Below are 19,994 nucleotides of genomic sequence, written 5' to 3' on the forward strand. Positions count from 1 at the left end.
TGTGTATTGTAAACCTTTAACAAGTTTCGCCCCTAATAGAGCTCACTTCGAAAGAGTGAAAAAGTGGTGACACATTTCTGGTGGTTTTTCCCAAATTGGATTTCCACATAAAATCCTAGTGTCAAATCAATGTTGAATGCTTTATATGTTTTACATTTAATGATATTTTCATTAAGAAGAGCATGTTATGTTTAAGACAATATTTTTACAATAGAGATAGAGTAATAATAGGATAAATAGAATAGTGAGTGTTTATGTTTGATTGGTCAAGTGGTACTTAAGGACCTTGAGTGATTGATTTATGCCCCCCTCCCCCTCTTGGTTATTGTAAACATTTCCAACACCTTGATTCAAGTAATTCATGTTGAGGCAATCTTTCTCTAATTTATAAGGAAAGATTATAAGTAATATCCTTCACTGAATCCATTATGGACTCGACAATTTGTTCGAACACTTCATTTGTAACAATTAATTTTGGATGGGTGGGTTTCTTTCCTTTTCTCATGGACATGGGCCTTTCATAGTAGTGTATCAGTACCTCAACACCTAGTATGTTGGCACCTAACTCTCCCTTTGCATCAATATTTAAAAATTCATTATGATTATCCAAATCTATGATTCTCATCCACCCTGAAAGTGTTTCATCCATAGAAAATGAATTTGGATTTCTGTAAAGATTATTGAGGGTTTCATGTGTCATTTTATGCAGTGTATTATATTATGCAATAGACATAAATCTTTGTTGGATCTTATTCATTATATTTCTCATTTCCTCTAGCATGGGGAGAATGACTGCTAATGTTGAGAGTGTCTCTACATTACTTAACCTTTCAAGTAGCTCACCATATTTCTATTGACCACCTTGATCATCGTGAGTTGACTCCATTATACCAAGCAATGATGGATATTCAAAAATTACATGATGAGCTAGTCCATCAAAAGAGATCCATCTAGTATCATTATCTTTAAGAAGATTTTTCGCATTAGTTAGTCCTGCAACAAACTGTTGAAATTCCCTAAATCATTTAGGACTTCGAAAAAAGTTCCTATAGATCTCTTTGATTAAAACTTCAACTATGTATATTTTTGGAGAGTTGCTAATAATTCCAAAAGCTATATTCATTCTGCAAGCCATGAAATGAATGCCAACAACATAAGGTGCAAGAAAATCTTTTAAGTTTCTAGCAACACCATTCATGTGGCCTTGCATTACTGAAGCTCCATCTGCTCAGACACACAAACTTTTGGGCAATCGTCATTTCATCTATACCTTCATTTTTAATTAGAGAACTCTTTACAAGTTTAAATATATTTTCCACTATTGAATTATCCTTTATTTTAACAATATTCATTGTTGGGCACAATCAATTAATTGTGTGTTGTCTTTGATGTTACAAAAATATCATAATCTTTATCAGTCAGTATATGTCGAGCTCACTCGAGTAGTGAAGACAATTCTCAGTGTCTACCGAGCATTCCTGTGTTTTCCTAGTTTAGAAGGCAGTGTCTACTAAGTTCACTCGAACGTCAAAGGAAAAGTTGTAGAAAGTGAGTGTTAACTGAGGTCACTCGAGTAATGAAGGAAAGTTGGATGGAACTAGTGCTAACCAAGGTCACTCGATTGCCAAAGGATCTTTGTAAGTTTGCAGTGTTAACCGAGCTTTTATTGGTTAACAAAGGAAATCATTTCAGAGTTAGTTTCTACCAAGTAGGGTTGGCTAACAAAGGATTTTCTTATTTTTTTGTACTAAGCTTAATTGATTTATCTATTGGTTCCAGCCGACCAAGGTGATGAATATTGATTATTGTAAATTGTGTTTGAGCTAACTTGACAAAATGGAAGATATAAGTATAAGGTCAAGTTGTGATTTCAAAGTGTGAAAAAAAGTGTGCAAGTGAAAATAAAAAGTGAATGTGAAAATTATGGTTATGTGATTGAAGATCTATTGGTGAGCAAAGGAAGTGAATTTGAAGGATAAACAGAATATCCTTGTGGTGCAGCAAAGCCATATTCGATCAAGAAGGATCAAGTATAAGCCAGAACAGAGATCTGAAATTAGCAAATGGGTTGCAGTCAAATCAGGTCATGTCATTGTTACTCTCTAACCATTGTAGCACTAATCTAAATCTCTTAACAAAGTTGGCATAGCAGCTATTTTCAAATCCTCTAACAAGGTGGCAATTCCATTGAATTATTTTCAAGACCTCTAACAAGGCCACTCCTAACAAGGTGATTAAATCCTTTAATAGGGTTACACCTAACAGTGTGTTTTGTAACCTTTAACAAGGTTGGCTCCTAACAGGGCTCACTTTAGAAGAGTGAAAATCAGTAACTAGTTGCTATTGGTGGTTTTTCCCAAATTGGGTTTCCACATTAAATCCTAGTGTCAAATGTGTTCATGCTATTTTCTTTATGTGTTTGCAATTAAATTAAAGTAATGGTAATCATAGATAACATCTAAATGTTTATATGTTAATCATTTACTGAGCTTTAGTAGTATTTAGTTATTTGTTTGCATTTTGTACTGACATCTAAGGGATCTGGGATTTATTTTAGTAGTAACTGACTCACCCCTCCCCTCTTAGTTACTATTATATTTCCAATAGTCAGTAGATTGGGTTGGTGGAAAAAATGTGTATAGTATAGACATGCATGCATACCCAGGAAGTATTGTCTAGGGTTGTCACCTCAGCTAAAGATAATGCAATCAAATTTGACTCTTTAATTTTTTCTTTGATATTTTCCTTTTCAATCCTAACAAGACAACTTTCCCATTCCCATCCATTTTTTACTAACCAGTGACTCCTTAGATAATAATGAACTTCCATAGAGTGTAATAAACCACTCAATGATAGGTAGTTTTTCATGGCATGCCCTTTGCTCAAAATATAGAAGAAAACACTTAACTAAAGAACTTTACCATTTATTCAACTTCCATTGCTTTTCCAAGAAGAGATTCAATTGAGCCTTTTACTTTAGTAGGATTTATCTATATTTTCTCCTTAAATTATGATATTTGTGCATTCTTAACATGTTGACATTCCTCATTGGTTTTCCATCTTGTCACTGAGTTTTCCACTCCATCTATGATTTTCTTCTCATAAACTTTACCCATATGTTTTTCTATGGTGTCAATTTTTAGCTACAACCTCTTTTCTTTTTTATTTACCTTTGTGCATATCGTACATCTACATTCTACTAGAGGCTCACCTTCTTTTGGATTGAATACAAGCTCAATGAATAATACTTTGAGGCCCATTCTATTTCAAAATTCATGATTGATAGATCCCAATTTTGATCTTTTTTGGATTTCGCATTAGTTTTTGCATTGGATTTCCTTTTTCCCTTTCCTGGTCATGCACCATCACCATCTTTAGGATTATCATTAAAGTCTATTATATTATTTTGGCTAATCTTGGTATTGACTTGAAGATCTTGGCTACTCTGGGTATTCACCTAAATATATTCTTCAAGTTCATAATGGTTAGAGATATTAGGTTCACCAACTTCTTCAATATGTGCCAGTGGAATTGGCATTAGTAGTGGTTGGGAATCTTGTAAATGTACTTGTGACATTATAGCTCCTTGATTTTGGCTACTAAAATATGATGACAAGCTTCTATGACTGTGTTTGGTTGGCCTTTCTTGACATCCACCACATGTAGGACTCTTACCCTTGTTCATGTTCAGTAGCTCCCAAGAAATATAAGTTGGCATAAAATTCAAGTTGTTCAAATAGTGACAATTGATTATAGTCTATTACATATATTTATCTAAATAGTATTCATTGGTTATACAACATACACTATAATATATAGATGTCCTAGGTCTCCCTAGTTACTACATGACTCAATGGTACTAGTCACTGGTCCTAGTTGATCATTGACCACTAATAGTCTAACTTGTATCTACTAAATAAGAATGAACTAAAATTATAGATAATAGACAGATAGGGGTCTGAGTCACTCACCTTTTCCTAAATTGTAGTCATCACATTTACCACTCACCCAATAATAATCTTGACAGTTTGAGAAATTGAGACTTCATTATTAATTAGAATTGAGACAACCTATTGATCTATGAATGTATTTATACCACTCTTTTTTGGAAAATTCCATGGGAATATTATAGTGCATACAAAATATTTGGTGAAGTCCATGTAATAAAAATACATCTTCTAGAATTTCCAAGGTGAATATGGTGTGTCCATTATATGGCCATGCATAATATAGTTAACGAAATTGAATTATTGTGTGACATGTGTCTGCATATTTTTGGGGCCAATGTCATCCCTCTACTAAAAATATTTTTAAATCCAAGGGAGAATTGAGGCCATCCAAAAAGTTCCACTTTAGAAACCCTAGGCGAAAGAGTTTAATTTGTTGTGTGCAAAAAACATTTCTGATTGGCTATTTCATTTTGAAAGGAGATCTAATGGCATAAATCTTGTGGCGATGGGCCCAGGGGTGTGACCCAATTTTGTTAAACTTGGGGTGACGCTCCATACCACATGTGTAGAAAAAATTCACCAATATGATGTTGGTTGATGAGCAAAATTTTCCAAATGTGAATATTCGCCACTAAAGTGAATCCTGGTCTTCTAAATTGCATTTAATCCCTAAGCATGAAGGGATTTTTGAGGTTGAAATGATTACTATTATTGATGATAGGAGGGAAGGTATAATTGAGATAACCTAAGCATAAGGAGGAGGAGACATCTCAACTGAATTTGGTCCTTGAGTATGGAGAAGATTATTACAAGGAAGATAACATCATTATTATACTTGGTGAATTAATGAGATAGGTAATTCCTCCTACTCCTATTTCTCAGGCATGTAATCTAACATTGCAAGAGATAAAGGGAAAGCTATCTAGATATTTGAGGATGGAGGTATGCAATGAATTCATGTATGATGATAATTATTTAAAATCCATCATTTTTCAACAATTCCCAAGGTAATTACATGTTCAAGAATTTACTCAATTGCTAGAAGAAAGGAAAGTGCAGAAGTTAGGCTTTCTAGAAGAGGTTATCACAAATGAGGTAAAGGATAAGATAATTCAAAGGTTCCAAACCATCACATCAAAGGAGGGAAGAGAAAATTGTCAAAAATGTAGGTGTGTTGATTCTACAAGGCAATGACCTTGTTGATGTAGTAGCATTTAATTCAATAATAAGTAACATGAAATCATATGGTTTTGAGCTTGAGAAAATAAGCCAATAAATAAAGGGAATATTCTATATCAAGGTCTTTTCTACTCTTTCCATTTGGTTCTTATCTTCTTCACAAGATAATAGGGAAATTGTAAATGACACTGGCATTAGAGGAAATGTAGGGTTGCATAGGGTAGGTGAAACCCACATTGGTGAAATTGTTGGGGGTTTGGTGCAATATACTTATTTGTCTAAAAATAAGGTAGAGAAATATTATGAAAATTTGGCTCAAAGATATAGGCATGTTTATAAGTAATATGAGATCAAAGCTAGATTTTTTGATAATTTGGAAAATAAAGTGAGTTTATTGTGTGTGTGTGTGTGTGTGTGTGTGTGTGTGTGTGTGTGTGTGTGTGTGTGTGTGTGTGTGTGTGTGTGTGTGTGTGTGTGTGAGAGAGAGAGAGAGAGAGAGATGTAGAGCTAAAGGTTGCTAAGAAAATTGATGAAAGTGATATCCCTGGACAACTAAGAATAATACCTCCAATAAAGGATGTTGATACTTCACCTATCCACAAAATAATTAATTATGATACCAATAAAGCATTAGGTGAAGTACAATACAAGTTTTTTGGGTTGGAAAGAAATATTGAGAAGAATAAGGAAAATTTTGAGATGGATAAAGGGACTATTGTTTAGATATCTTTAATGTATTTAAAAGAGAGGGTGAATGCTAGGTTTCTACCAATTTATGAGGGTTATTATCTATTACATCAAGTAATAAGGAAATTGAATAAATATAGCTAGGTTGTGTTGAAAATAATTGATTAACTATGTATTATCTTTGATGTTACACAAAATGTCATATCATTGCCAGTTCGTGTATGTCAAACTCACTCGGGTGATGAATATAGTTTCCTTTGTGTGTCGAGCTCTAGAGTTTTTCAAGTTTAGAAGACAATGTCTACCAAGCTCACTGGATTGTCAAAAGAAAGTTTGCAGAAGTTGAGTGTTAATCAAGCTCACTCGGTTAATGAAGAAAATGTTGGATGGAACTAGTGTTAATTGCGCTTGCTTGGTTACTAAAGGAACTTTTTGAATATGTAGTGTTAATTGAGTTCACTTGGTTAACACAAGAAAATTATTGCTGAGTTAGTTTCTACTGAGCATGGTTGGCTAATGAAGGATTTTCTTGTTTTGACATATTGAGTTCAATTGATTTAGTTGTTGGTTCTAGCCAACTAAGGAGATGAATATTAAGTTGTATTCAAGCTGACTTGAAAATGTGTAAGATATAAATATAGGGTCAAGTTGAGGATTGAATGAGGAGTGGAACATTAAAAAAGATTTGATGATGCTTAGAGGAAGCGAATTAGAAGGATAAGCAGAATATCTTTGTTGAGCTGCAAAGATACATTCGATCAGGAAGGATCAAGTATTCAAGCTAGAATTGAGATCTGTAATTAGTAATTTAGTTGCATCAAAAATCAAGTCATCTCATTGTTACTTTCTAACCATTTTAGCAATGATCTAAATCTCTTAACAAATTTGGCTTAACAGTTATTTATAAATCCTCTAACAAGGTGGCATTTCTAGATTGAAGTGTTTAAAAACCTCTAACAAGGCCACCCCTAGCAGGGTGATTAAGTCATCTAACAGGGTCACACCTAATAGTGTGTTTTGTAACCTTTAATAGGGTTGGCTCCTAACATGGCTCACTTTAAAAGAGTGAAAATCAATAACTAGTTGCAATTGGTGATTTTTTCCAAATTGGGTTTCCACATTAAATCTTGGTGTCACTTGTGTTTATGCTATTTGTTTTATTTTTTTGCAACTAAGTTAAATAAGGCTAATCATAGAAAAAATCTTATGATTTTAATTTGTCGAGTTACTACTATTATTTTAGTGTTTATTGAGTTATGTCATTTGCTAGTGTAAATCAAGTGCATGTGTGTTTGTCTAGTTTCAACAGAATATAGTTTAACCAAAGTTTTGATTTGTATCAAAATCTAATAGATCTTGGAAAAAAATTTATAGTACTTGATTCACCCCTCCTCTCTCAGTTACTCCTCTTATATTTCCAACAATTGGTATCAGAGCTTTTGGTGCTTGCAGAAAAGGTTTTAAGGGCCTAAGCTAAAGATCAGGATGTTTTATAGAAGAGAGATTCCAAAGCTGAACAAAGATAACTTCAAGGCATGTTAGAACTCATGAGGCTACACTTGGCAATCGTTGGAGTTTCAAGGCTAGAGTATATAGATGTCAAATAAAAGGCTCCTACTGGAACTATGACTGTTGAAAAAATTGCAAAGAAAAAAAGTCATAATATCACGATGATTGATATTGCTTCATCTCTCAACTATGTTGAATTTGATGAGGTCAAAGATTGTGGAACTACTTATGAAATGTGGATCAAGCTAAAATTCATCTATGGAGGAGATGACAATGTAAGGAGAGCCAAAGTTGAAATTCTTAGAGGATAGTTTGATCAGATGAAAATGAGAGAGGATGAAAACATTGTAAAATATATATTGAAAGAATCAAATCCAATGAAGAACAATTGAAGATGTAACAGTGGTAAGCAAGGTACTCAGAACCCTTCTTCCTATCTATGCAATTTGAGTGTCTGTTATTCAAGAAATGAGATGTGATCCAAATAACAACATAACTTTGTATGCTCTAGTTGGAAGATTGACAACATTTGAACTAGATAACTATGACAATTATACTCCTAGTTCTAGCAATCTTGAGTCTACATTTGAAGCCAAGGTATCACTCAAGAAGAAAGCTAAAAGATCTAAAAGTAAACAATTTGAAAGTGAAGAGGAAGATAGTTTTGATAGTGATATTGAAGTCATTGAAGAATTGCTTGCAAGAAGGTATCTCAAGGGCAAAAGAAAGTATAAAGGTAAGATTCCTCTAATTTATTTCTCTTGTGAAGAAGTTAGACACATTACTCCAAATAGAGAAGACAAAGATGAAAAGAAGCACAACAAGTACAAAGGCAAGAAGGATTTCAAAAATTCAAGGACTACAAGAATAAAGGTAAGAAATCTTGTTTTATGGCTAAAGATTCAAATAGCAATGAAGATGATGAAATGGTTTATATTGTTGCAGAAGATGAATCTGATGGTGAAGGAGATAAAATGGCACTTATCTCTCATGTTAGAAAAAATGATACATGGATTATTGATAGTGGCTGCTCACATCATATGACTGGTGATAAAATAAAATTTGAACACATGGAACATTATGATGGTGGTAGTGTGAGATTTGGAAACAATGAACCTTGTTGCATAAAGGAAAAAGGTTGTATCTCACTAACCAATGAACTTAGATGTGACAATGCTTATTGGGTTGAAGGACTAAAGCATAATCTACTAAGTGTGGCATAGTTGAATAATAATAGATTCAAGGTATAATTCATGAATGGGAAGGCCAAACTGGTAGATGGAAAAGGAAATCTGGTTGGGTCTAGCAAACAAACAAAAGGTAACCTATTCTACATAGATCTTGGTAAAAGTTCGTGTTTTATTGCTCAAGTAGAAGAAATTTGGTTATGGCATAAAAGGTTGTGCCATGTGAACTTTATATAATCTAATCAAGATAAGAAAATATAGAAGAGTAAGAGGTATTCCTAGCCTGAGGAAGCCTAATATGGGTCTATGCAAAAATTGTCAATTTGGTAAGATGGGAAAGACAAGTTTCAAAAGCAAAGACTATCATTCAAAAGAAGTCTTAGAGCTAGTATATATAGACTTATGTGGACCTATTGGAATAGAGAGCTAAAATGGAGATAAGTATTTTATTCTATTTTTTGATAATTATTCTATAATGATGATTGTAATGTATATAAAAGAAAAATCTAAAGCTTTTCAAAAGTTTAAGTGGTATCTGACAAGAGTAGAGGAAAAAAATTGGAAAGAAGCTAGAATGTTTGAGATCAAATAGAGGTGGTGAATTCATTTCCAATAAGTTCAATGAATTCTACATTTAAAATGGATTTAAGAGACAAGTATCAACCCATAGTACACTTAAGTAGAATGGTATAGTTGAAAGAAGGAATAGATCCATCATGGATTGTGCAAGAACCTTAATGATAGAAAAGAGTGTTGAAATCAGATATTGGAAGGAAGCAATCAGTACTGTAGTGCATACCTTCAAAAAATTATAGTTGAAGAAAGACTCAAATCAAACTCCTTATGAACTATGATATGGCTACAAACCCAATGTAAGTTACTTGAAAGTATTTGCTAGCATATTTTATATCTTGAAGGAATCTAGGAAAGGTAAATTTGATGTCAAAGGTGATGAAGGAATATTCCTAGGATACTCCTACAGAAGTAAAGCATACAAGTGTTTGAATCTAACTACTCATAAGATCATAGAAAGTGCACATGTGAGAACTGATGAATTTTCAAAAAGGAGTGAAGAAGAAAGTGGCAAAGAACTTGAGGATTACAGAAAGTTTGTTTACTATGAACCTGATACATTGCCAAATCTATTTGGAAGTCAGGAGGCCTCACCTCCTAAGTCCCTAAAATCTTCAAAAGCTACCAAGTTGTAACTAGTGCAACTTAAGTCACAGTCTAAAGGACCTGAGTCATATTCAAAAGCTACCAAGCTAATGGCAGATCAAACCGAGTTAGATAGACCTAAATCACAGACAGTGGGACCCAAGATTTTTATAGAAGAACACGAAGAGGTTAGTGGAACATGTTCTAAATCCAAAGTAATTGTGTTAGAAATATATGTTAGAAGGCACCATGCACCTGATTAGATCATTGGAGACAAGTTAGATGGAACAATTACAAGAAACAACTTGAATGGTACATGTTTGCTTGTCGAATCTGAACCTAGAAATATTAAAGATGCTTTGGACAATGAAACTTAGATTGAAGCTATGAATGAATAAATAGAATAGATAGAGAAGAATAAGACATTGAATCTTTTTCCTAGACCCAAGGATAAAAATGTAATGGGCACAAAGTGGGTATTCATAAATAAGCTAAATGAAGATGGAAAAGTTTTGAGAAACAAAGAAAGGTTAGTTTGTAAAGGTTATTCTCAAGAAGAAGGTATTGATTATGGTGAAACTTTTGCTCCTTTTGCAAGATTAGAAGGTGTTAGAACTTTACTAGCATATGCAATGCACAGAGGATTTAAGGTTTATCAAATGGACGTAAAATCTACATTCTTGAATAGAAATCTTGATGAGGAAGTCTACATAGAACAACCTGAAGGTTTTGTAGATCCTAGCAAAAGAGATATGGTTTGCAAATTACACAAAGCATTGTATGGTATCAAGCAAGCTCCAGAACTTGGTATGAAAGACTTCATAACTATTCAATAAAGATTGGTTTTCAAAGAACAAATGATAACAATAGTCTATATATCAACGAAGGATCGGACAAGAAGATTGTGTTGGAAAAAATCTTTGTGGATGACACTTTATTTACAAGAAATGATGACTTATGCAAGGCATTTTCAATAGGGGTGAGTAAAGAATTTAAGAACTGAGATGAGTAAACCTACGATGAAAGTGACCATCATAGGTTTAACATCCTTGTCAGATGCTATGATGAGGGTTTTTCAGACTTCTAAACTATAGGATGTCACAATTCTGATAACTATATTTTTTAAATATATTCCAATTTTTTGTTGTTTTTCAAGTTTTAATTTCCTATACTTGTGAAATAATGAAAACTTTTTGGTTTTACAAGTTGTAATTTCCTAGACTTGTGAAACAAGGAAATATTTCTTGTTTTGAAAGTGGCTTAGTGGATTAGTGGCTTCATTGTAGATCTTGAAACTTTCTTCATTCAATTAGAATCTCATTTGATACATTTTTTCCATTGCATTTCAACTTATTAGAGGCTTTCATCAATGTTACAATAAAAAAATTCACAATTCATTAACCTTCAATGTCTAATCGACCATAAAAAAGTACATATCTTAATCCTTGATGAAGGAGAACCTCATGGACTAGACAAAGGCATTAAGGAATCAAGCCTCAAAGATAGAGTTGAAGGATTTTTAAAGGTTTATTATGATGTACTAAGGCCAATTATGGCATTTCAATGTGATAGAATGAATGTAATTGTCAAATTTCCTATTGGTCCTCATAAGGATCATAAGACCAAATCATGTAAAATGGAAAAGATGATTCCAAATGGGCTCAAATAAAATTGTATATTTATTAATGATGCAATAATGTCCTATAAGGATCAAAACCAAGTCTAGGAGTTCATTAATCAACATTTTAAAACTTAATTTTTTAAATACCAATTGTTAGTTGGTTTTGGGTGAGCAATGATATTTTGAGGAGTTAGAAAGGGTATACATGTTTAAATAAAGGCACTAACTAGTTCAAATAAATGTAATCCATGCCAAAGAGGGAGGAGGAAGTCTATGCGAGAATTTTTGGAGGAATATTCGATAAAAAATTTAGTTTTCCATGGTGGCTTTATATTTGTTTTCAAACATTTCATGATTTCAATTTTATTTTTTCTATTTTAACATCCATTGCATTGATTTGGATCACTTATACATGTATAAGCTATATTAAAGAAATTAGAAGCCTCCATTTGTCTATAATAAATCTCTTAGTCTAATTTTATTGTACATAACGCAAGGAAACTTAGAGTGTTTAATGCATCTTGATATAGAAGACCCATTCTACTTTCTATCAAAGGCTATATAACTTGTATAATGCATCCCTTATAATGTATTTTGTCATCTACTAACCTAATTTGATGCAAGGATGATGAATATTTAGGATGGTCACCATAAAATTTCATTGATTGCTTGAAAGGAAGCATGAAAATGGTAGAAAATCTATATTAGTAGAAAAATTATTCCAAAATGAAGGTGTTTTTTTTGCATATTATGTTTGGCCATGTCTACATAAAGGTGTAACAACTCTTGGTTGAATCCATAAATGAGTTTTTGCAAGATTTTTGAAAGCCCTAGGTTTTGGGGTTAAATAGTGAGGGTTTGTTGATTAAGGAACTTAGGATTTTTGGTTGGGTCTAAAAGTTTCAAACTCCTTGGATTGAAACTAGAAAATATTATCGTACCAATTTGGGAGGTTTGATTCATGGTTTGAATCATAATTGCTTGGAAAAGGTCTAAAAATGAGAAGTTTGGTCAATATCATAAAAGGGTTCAAAAGTAAGTGCACTTGAGTTTGAGATATGCTGTTATATTCCCAAGAGGGTATCTAGAACTATTGTTTTTTTGTCTAATTTTTTGGAGTATTTTGGAGAAAAGGGGGGAAATGGAGTTAGGAGACCTAGTTTGTGAATAGGCCTAGTCGAGGGCTAAAAGGGTTTTCATTCAAGATCGAGGCTTCGAAGTTTAAAACATGTTGAGTCACCTTTTTTGGGGTCTAAAAAGGTGTTCTAATACATGGAGATCCATGGTTAAGGAAAAAGGCCAAGATTTCAAGTGTTTGAAGGCATTTATGTTCACTAGAAGCACATAAGAACTTGAATCATTCCTTGCCTTTTTGGAAGGATAATAGTGGGAATTTGGTTAGGGTATCTTGGCTCTATATCATAGTGGTCTCAGAACCACTATTAGATTCTAGTGGGAAGAAAGGATAGAAATTATAAGTGGTGTGGCTGTGGTACAGACAAAATGCCACCATAGAAACAAATTGCTAGGGAAATGAGGGAATAGAGAGAGAGAGGGAGGGGAGGAGCACTCAAGGATAAAGAGGAATGTTAGATGAATTAAAAAAATGGAAAACTTGAAGGTTTGGAAAGGAACATAAGAAGAGAATAACATAGTGTGCATAGGGATGATGAAGAAGAAGTAAATATAAGGGAAGACAATGAGAAACTTGTTGAAGATGAGATAGATCCTAAGGAGATGAGATTGGTGAGGTTACTAAAAGTAGTACAAGGTGGGGGAAGTAAAGGTCATATTGATCTACATGTTCATCAAGGGAGAATGGATAGTGAATAAGTTTTGGGTTGGTGAGATGCACTACACAATTTCTTTGATTTTGAGGACATGGATGAAGAAAATAAGGTAAAATTTGCAAAGACTAAGTTGAGAGGCATGGCTTTTGACATGGTGGTCTTGTATACAAAATGAGAGAGAGTGGCTAGAGGTTTGGATAAGATCACCACTTGTTGAAGCATGAGGGCTATGATAAGGGATTTTTTTTTCATTATATTATTCCATACATGTAAAGAGGATGATACAAGACCTGAAGAAAAAGGGTATGGATTTGATGGCATATATTGAGCAATTCTACAATATTTGTATTAAACAAGGAATAGAAGTGTTGGAAATGTAAGAGAGTAACTGAGAGGGGAGGGGTGAATCAGTTACCACAAAAAAAAATTCTTATCCCTTAGATGTCGATACAAACTTCAACTAATCATGTAATACTGGATAGCTCAGTTAACACTAGAATATTAATAATGCTCAGTAAACAAAGCAATCTTAAGATTATTAATTTTTTTAAACCTTTAATAACTTAGTTGCAAAAATATAAAGCATACAAAAATAATCATGAACATAGATCACATCAAGATTTAACGTAACCAAATTTTGGAAAAACCACCTTGCAACTAGTCACAATAGTTTTCACTCTTCTGAAGTGAGCCCTCTTAGGAGTGGCCTCGATAGAGGTCTTCAAACACTTATCTTGAAATATCACCTTGTTGGAGGATTTACAAAGTGAATGTTAAGTCAACACTATTAAGATATTTCTTTATTGCTACAATGGTTAGAAAGCAATGGTGATTTGACCTAATTTATAAAGCAATTATGTTTGCAGATTCAGATCTCTATTCTAGCTTGACCTTTGAATCCTTCCTGGTTAGATGTTTCTTTGCAGCTCATCTTTCACACTTTCCCACTCTTCCTTTTTGCCTTTGCTCACATGTCCATCTTTTTCATGTTCCACTTCTCACATTTTGTCCTCTCAACTTAACCTTTCTTATATATCATAAGCTAGGAAAATTTAGCTTTAATACCCTTTCAAAACATCAATAAACATCAAAATAGTTAACCTCAATTAATAAAACATTTGACATTTATAATATGTTGCCACTCAGTCAACACTACAATTGAACACTTAGTTGACATTATGACTTCATCATTGCCTGACCACTCAATCAATACTAAACTCCTTTGGTGCCCAACCACTCGCTCAATACTACAAGCAAGAATCCTTTCATTATCCAAATACTCATTTAATACTAGAAAGTATTCATTACCCAACTGTTTGGTTAATACTGAGATATACAAGATTAATGTTCCAAACTCTAAATTGCTCAGTTAATACTAACACTTGTGTAAATATCAATGACAATATACAATTGAAGAATTGTTTCCAACAAGAAGATGAGGATGAAAAAGTAGCTAGGTATCTCAATGGGTTGAGATATAAAATTCAATATGAAATAGGATTTAAAATGCCAAGAATCTTAGGAGAATGATTTCAGTTAGCTATAAGGGAAGAAGAAAGGGTAGAGAGGAAGAAATAAAGGCAAGAAGGTACTAGTAGAGGATGAGAAACTAGAGATAGAGGAGGTAGGTCCACACATGAGTCACAAAATTATAAGATAGAGACAAGGGCAGGAATTTCACATATGATCCAAGAGTGAGTTACACAGGTGGAGGAAGTTTTGGAACATGGAGAGGATCCTTTATGGGTAAGTATTTTAATTATGGTGAATTGGGTCACCCATCTTTCAAGTGTCCTGATTTGGACCAAAAAAATAATACTAATGAGAGGAGAATAAATTCAGTTCATAAAGAAGTAAAGAATGAAGAGACAAATCAAGTTATTGAGTATGAAATTGAATCAAGGGAAGAATTAATGTTTAGAAAAGGACCATTGAAGCAACATATAAAACCAGAGGTAACCATTTTTAGAACTCATTATAGGAGCCAAGGTAAACTATTAAAGTTAATTATTGATCTAAGATCTTGTGATAACTTAGTTTCTTATGAAATGAAGAACAAACTAAATTTGTACAAGTTTTCATATCCTATTCCTTCATGCAACTTGAATTGATCAAGATCAACATATTATGATTAGGGAGAAATATTTTGTTGAGTTTTCCATAGAAGAATATAATGATAAGATCTATTAGAAATGGTGAATACTAAGAGGGGGGTTAAATCAATATTCCAACACTTTTATACCCAACTATGTATTTCAATTATTAACCAAATACTTGCATAAATAAATAAACTAAAAAGGTAAAGCGCATATTAAATAAAAACGCATAACACCATATTTTGTTAACTAGGGAAAACCTTGATGGGGATGGTACCCACAAAATGATGCACTAATCAAAGATATATTGTAAAGAGTTATGACCCTTTCAAGAGTATATTACATATATTTTAGTACATTTGTACTTTTTAGAGGACTTGACCTTTTCATAGGTGTCAACCCTACTAGGAGTTGTATTATAAAAGGAGCTCACTACTCATACAATGAAATATAATCTACATAAGAGATGTAGATGTTGTACTAAAACTAACAATACTAATATCTTCAATATTTTTTTAGTCCTTGTCCATTCCTCATATATGATCATGCCCATATAATCTTCAATCTCTTCTTGTTAGAAATGCTTTCGAATAATTGAGAGGGAGGGAGGGGGGGGGTGAGTTTGAATCATTTATTTAAAGTCCAAATGTCCTACTCAAACTTTTCACTAAGTATAGTGATCCCATTCAACTATTCATCCAAGCTTTAACTCTTCTAACCAGCAAGTTACTGTAAATCAACATGCAAGCATAACACAAAAAATGATCAACACATAACACAATGATTTACGTGGAAACCCAATTTGGGAAAAACCACCAGTAACATGCTACTCAATTCCCACTCTTCTGAAGTGATTCCCTATGAAAAGCCTACCCTATTAAAGGCTTACAACAAACTATTAAATGTGACCTTGTTAGAGGATTTAACCACCCTGTTAGAAGTGGGCTTGGTTAAAGGACTTTAGAAACTTCACTTGGAATGCCACCCTATTAAAGAATTTACAAATGATTGTTAGTCCAACCTAAGTCCATAGGATTTTCTAGATGTAATACAATTGCTAGAGAGTATTAGAAAATCTTGACCTAACTACAACATACAACTTATCTTGCAGATCTCAAATCACTTCTCAGCTCATACCCTTTCCTTTCCTTCAATCTCTGCAACTCTGATAGCTTGCCCTCCTTTCAAGCTTAGTCTCCTTGAGTCTCCATGCTCAATGTACCAGTGCAATCATCTCTTCATGACTACTTATAGAAGTAGAGCCTTTATGCTCTTCCTTCTCCTAAATGTCTTCTCCTTGACACCTTCCAACCACTTCACATATTTGACTCTTCTATAGCAACAATATCAGCAACTCTTTGCTTCTTGGTCTATGACTCCTTAAATTGAAGTCTTGGAGTTCTTTCCCGCTCAATTCTTCCATTCTTTAATTTCAATTTGTATGGATTAGGTAGGATTCATTGCATCTAACCCATATTTTGTTTCCTCTAGAAACTTCTTGAATAATCTTTTAGAATTTACCCAAAAATGGTTTACATAGATTTCTATGCCACCAGCTCATCATCCTTATCTTCCAACTCATTCACAGAATTCAAGGTAACCACTTTTTCAGCTCAGATATGATGAATCTTCGTCATTTGAAATAATGCAGTAGCTCGTCACTATTGAAATACTAGTGCTCGGCACATATTGTGTTACTTGGCATCAACTATTTTTTTCCTGATGCTCAGCACTTGAAGATCACTCGGCACCAACTAAGAATTTTTGATGCTCGGCACCTGATCTTCACTCGGCACCTAAAGATCACTCGGCACACACTAGAATTTTCTGTTACTCGACTCCAACTAAGAATTTTCTTGACTTCAACTAACTTGCTTGGCACCCACTAAAGATCTTAGTTTAAACTTTGCAGTCAACCTTGTTACAACTTCTTCCTCTAATGTTTCTAAGTGTGACCAACCTCTGTATCTTTGAGTATGATATCAATACATCATTTAATTATTGTCTTAACTAATCCTTGCACTTCATTAAAACATCATAACTCAACCTTTCCCTTAGGTGCTCTTATTACATCTTATTGATCAAATCCTCTTCATCAATCAACTAAGTGATAGTACTTGGATCTTATAAGCAAATGTCATTCCTACAAGTAGCAAGTTTGACATCAATGACAAAACAATGATTGAGAAAATTCTTTTACAACAATTTTCTTTCTTTGCGACAATCTCCCTCTTTGATCTTCAACAATGAGCTTTTCAATCAAATTTCTAACAATCTTCCTCTTTGGCATTGATGGAAAACCAAACTGATCAACCATCAGACTAAACTATTCAACCACAAGTTAACTAGGTTAGAACAGTAAATCAAATGCCAAAAAGTAAACTATAACTTCACATCTCCTTCTACTATTCTAATTGCTTCATTTCTGCTTCTCCCTCTTTGTTGTTGTATCCTTATTCTTTGTCTTTCTCCTCTGTATTGCTCAACTCATCTTCTGTTGTTCTGATCAATATCTCCCTCTATGTTCATTCATTCAATATCTCACAACTTCTCTTGTTTATTAGTTTTCTACTATTTCCCCCTCTTTGACAACAATGCCAAAGACATATTAGCATCATAATATGCAAGTTTTTCTTTTGCAGGTTCATTCAATTTCTCCCTCTGTCACCTTGCTTGTGACTGATTTGAGACTTCAACACTTCTACTACTTTAGGCATGAATCCCAAAGTAAACATCCTCAGCATCAATGTGTAAAATCTTCAATAATTAGCTCATTTGATGCAGGGCAGTCTTGTCTTTTGTTTCAAGTAGCCTTGGCTAGGGGTATCACCCCTAGCTTACCTCTACAATACTCAAAAGCATCTTTAGGTAGTGCTTTTGTGAAGATGTCAGCAATCTATTCCTTTGAGCTAACATATTCCATCTTCACTTGTTTGTCTTCCACCAACTCTCTTACATAGTGATACTTGATTGCAGTGTGCTTGGTTTTAGCATGCATTATAGGGTTCTTTGATATGTTGATAGCACTTGTATTATCACAATAAAGTATCATAGGCTCAATTACCTCTTCCTTCATACCTTGTAGTAAATGTTTGATCCATACAATATTGGTGCAATTTATAGTAGCTACCACATATTCAGCTTCAGCAATGGACTGTGAGGTGCAGCTTTTCTTTTTGCTAGTCCATGTAATCAACCTTTTTCCCAAGAAAAGTGCTCATCCACTGGTGCTTTTTCTATCATCAATGTTACCTCCCCAATCTACATTAGTGTAAGCTTTTAGTTCAAATTTCTTACTTGTCTTGTAGTACAAACCAAAGTCATCAATTCCTTTTAGGTACCTTAGTATTCTCTTTACTGCCATTAAGTGATTTTCTCTTAGATTTGTAGAAAATCTTGCCACTATTCCAACAACTAATGTAATGGCTGGTCTACTATGTACAACATATTGTAGCTTTCCAATCATTGATCTATACAATGTCTGATTGATTTCAGTAGACTCGTCATTCTTAGATAACTTATGGCCTATTGCCATTGGTGTGCTGACTGGTTTTGAATCTTCTAACCCAAATGTCTTGAGTATCTCCTTGATATATTTGGATTGGATCGCAAATATGCCATGTTTCAAGTGATGTACTTGTAATCCAACAAAGAATTTGATTTCTCCAAACATTGACATCTCGAATTCATGCTTCATTTGATCAACGAAATCTTTGCAAAGAACATGTTTTACTCCAAATATTATATCATCGACAAAGATTTCTAATAGCAGAATATCTTTACCTTTTTCAGCTTTGATGTACAAGTTGTTTTTGTCATCTATTCTCTCAAATCTTATCTTTACAAGATATTTGTGCAACCTCTCATACCATGCTCTTGGTGCTTGCTTCAATCCATAAAGTGCTTTGTGCAATTTGCAGACTATGTCCTTGTTCTTCTTATCAGCAAATCCCTCTAGTTGTTCTATGTAGACTTCCTCTTCCAATATACCATTCAAAAAAGTAGACTTCACATCCATTTGGTAGACTTTGAAACCTTTATATGCAGCATATGCAAGTAATGTTCTTACTCCTTCCATTCTTGCAACAAGGGCAAATGTTTCTCCATAATCCAGTCCTTCTTCTTGTGCATAGCCTTTGCAAACTAGTCTGGCTTTGTTTCTTGTTATCTCGCCATTCTCATCAAGTTTGTTTCTAAACACCCATTTGGTAACAGTCACATTCTTATCAACTGGTCTTGGAACTAGAGACCATGTTTTGTTCTTCTTAATCTGATCTATCTCCTCTTCCATGGCTTTATACCAGTCATCATCTTGTAGTGCTTCTATCACTATTTTAGGTTCCACCTTGCTCAGCAGACATGATCCATTCCTCAGTCTATTCCTTGTCATTGGTCTAGCATCCTTGTCACCAATGATTTGATCTGCAGTGTGATGTCTTCTCACATTCTTCGCTAATCTGGGTATTTTCCTTCTCTCCATGTTTAATATTTCAGCTTCAAAGTCATTTTGTTCTTCTTCATATGGTATTTCATCATGTCTCTCATGTATACTATTTTTAGAATCAAAATTTTCATTTTCTACATTTTGCAGCTCGGCTTCTGAATGTAGCTCGGCATTCACAAGCTAAGATTCGATAGATATTAAAAAAATTTGTTGATTCCCAACTTGATTTGCAATATTGTCCTCAACAGTCATTCCTTCATAGAAGTATACCAAGGATCTATAATCCTTTGATTGCTTGGTTTCATCAATTTGAACTTTTGCATGCTCATCAAAATTTACATTTGCACTCTCCACAATCTTGTTACTGTTGGTA

This window comes from Cupressus sempervirens, chromosome 11, assembly GCF_028749045.1.
Source record: "Cupressus sempervirens isolate cs-2001-9-10 chromosome 11, ASM2874904v1, whole genome shotgun sequence".
In the NCBI taxonomy this organism is placed as follows: Eukaryota; Viridiplantae; Streptophyta; class Pinopsida; order Cupressales; family Cupressaceae; genus Cupressus; species Cupressus sempervirens.